Source organism: Corylus avellana, unplaced genomic scaffold (genome assembly GCF_965113065.1).
Source record: "Corylus avellana unplaced genomic scaffold, dhCorAvel1.hap1.2 HAP1_SCAFFOLD_67, whole genome shotgun sequence".
Classification (NCBI taxonomy): domain Eukaryota; kingdom Viridiplantae; phylum Streptophyta; class Magnoliopsida; order Fagales; family Betulaceae; genus Corylus; species Corylus avellana.
In genome coordinates this window covers 47,501-50,000 of record NW_028290492.1, presented here as the reverse complement: position 1 = coordinate 50,000, position 2,500 = coordinate 47,501, and the positions used below count along the sequence as shown (strand labels likewise).

Here is a 2,500-nt window from a genome sequence, read left to right as displayed (position 1 = left end):
GATTCTACACCGCTGCTCAATACCTTAGGGGATCGACTCTATTACATAAGTTGATTCCTAACTTTTATCTCATATCGTGACATAAGTAAGCAGTTCTTATTGTATCGGCCCAAAACCTCACTAATTGATCTTTACGGTGCTTATTCTTTCTATCAATTAGATCCTTTCTTTATCCATAGACTAAAGGATCTAGGCATACCTATTTCTTCCTATTTGGACTTCTATGAAGTTTCTTTCTTTTTCTTTGCTACAGCTGATAAAAATCGTTGTTTTGGACACGATAGATATGATATGTAGAAAGCCTATTTTCTAGTATTTATTAGCGGATTTGCTCTTTCTTTCCTTTTTTTCTTTCTATAGTGGAGATAGTCGCACGTAATGACAGATCACGGCCATATTATTTAAAGCTTGTGGTAAGAACGGGTTTCGTTCTAGTGCCCTAAAATAATATTCCAAAGCTTTCGTATGTTCTCCGTTCCTTGTGTGGATAAGACCTATGTTATAGAGTATATAACTTCTATCATAGGGATCAATTTCTAGTCGCATAGCTTCATAATAATTCTGTAAAGCTTCCGCATAATTTCCTTCGGATTGAGCCGACATCCGTTGCGGTCGTCTTCGATTCAAAGAATCTCCGTTCCAGAACCGTACGTGAGATTTTCATCTCATACGGCTCCTCCCTTTTTATGTGCATAATGAGAATAATACATGGAATCATCAAAAAAGATTGAAATAATTTCATTATGAACCGAACGGGGCTAGTGTTTTTACAAGAAATCTCTAACCAACCTTCCTGTAAAAGATCTTTTCTTAACATCAAGTATCTTGGTACTAAATAAAAATGATAACTCTAACAATTTCTTTGTTCTTAACACCCCTTAATTTCCGGGAATTAGTCACTTCAACAGTCTTCGATGGTTATACGGGTATCCAAAATACGAACGAGATGGATATTTGTTGTACCAACCATTCTTGTTAATCCCGATTCCGATAAAGAAAAGGTATAATTTATAACAAAGTTTTCGTATTGTTGATTCCTAGGCGTAGTGCTTCTTTCCCTATGCTGCCTATTGGTACTAGTGAAGTAGGGTTGACCTAACCCATAGGTGTAACCTTTCGCTCAATACTAGAATCTAAAATTGAAGCATCTGAGGCTGCATTAATCGGGGATACACGACAGAAGGAATTGTTTTATTTACAAACTTCACCTTCACAATAAGCGTAGATTTATTTCAATAATCTTTTTATTTCTCTCCCAAATAATGTATCTTTCTCCGAAGACTGAAATCGGTAAAGAAAAAAACATCAAATCGCACCATCTCTGTAATAGGTGAATGCCTCTTTTTCTCCTGAAGTTGTCGGAATTATTCGTAATAAGATATTGGCTACAATTGAAAAGGTCTTATCAATAAAATTTCCATTTATCCGAGATCTGGGCATAGGTAGCAATCCATTCTATAATTTCTTTTACTTACCTCTTGTGGGAAAATGATCCCACAAACAAAGAAATTGTACAGTACGAAATAACATAAAAATAAAAAAAAAAATAGATCAATTGATTCGTTCTAATTCATTGATTTAATTTGGTATAAATATTGTAAGTAAAAAGAATAACTATTGGAAAAAGATGGGAGCGCCGTCTTCGCAAGAATGAAATGAATAGATATATATCTTTTTTTAACAGTTTTTCACAAAAAAAAATTATTTTTATCCCCCCCTTGAAGGAAGGGTTTTTCTTTGATGAAAAGTTTTCTATATTTTTTTATAGTTAGAATTGACTGTACGTACCTATCAAAAAATCTAATATGAATGACTCACTATTCACTCGGTTTCTGGGCCATAATCATTATGTAGGAGAGATGGCCGAGTGGTTCAAGGCGTAGCATTGGAACTGCTATGTAGGCTTTTGTTTACCGAGGGTTCGAATCCCTCTCTTTCCGTACCTTTCACCTAATTCACCAATCTTATTAACAGCAATGTATCAAAGCAAATAACAATGGATACCATTATTCCAACGGTTAAGTTAGACCTTTCTTTTATTTTGATATAGATTCTTTATTCCTATGTTCCGCAGTACAGAAAATAACATACTGGAAAGAGTAGACAACAGGGAATGAGAATCTCCCTACCGATCCGTGATCCATGAATGGGAGAAAAATCCCCGTATCAAACTCCTTACTTTGATGGGTCTTTTTGCTTAGGCGAAAAGGGAAAAATTGTCCGAACCCTTGTTTTATTGTTTTATTTTAATTAGGTTTAAGTCTGACGAGAATAATATTCTACAACCAGCAATTCATTTATTTTCAAACCGACCCATTGACTATCTATTATTTGATTGACTAATCCTTTATATTGGAATGGTTGAAGGGTCAAATGTTTTGGCAATTCCTCGCGGGGGGATGAATCAAGATAATTTTGAATCAGAGCTCTAGATTTTTGTTCATCCCTCGCTGTAATAATATCGTGGGGTTTGCAGCGATAACTTGGTATATCTACTATA

The 2,500-nt window shown here is 34.9% G+C and overlaps 1 non-coding gene across 1 annotated transcript; it reads left to right on the top strand.

Annotated features, from left to right (window-relative positions):
• The first annotated feature begins 1,853 nt into the window (after positions 1-1,853).
• On the top strand, positions 1,854-1,940 carry TRNAS-GGA (transfer RNA serine (anticodon GGA)). The gene has a single exon. It is a non-coding gene; the product is annotated as a tRNA-Ser (tRNA).
• Positions 1,941-2,500: the final 560 nt, after the last annotated feature.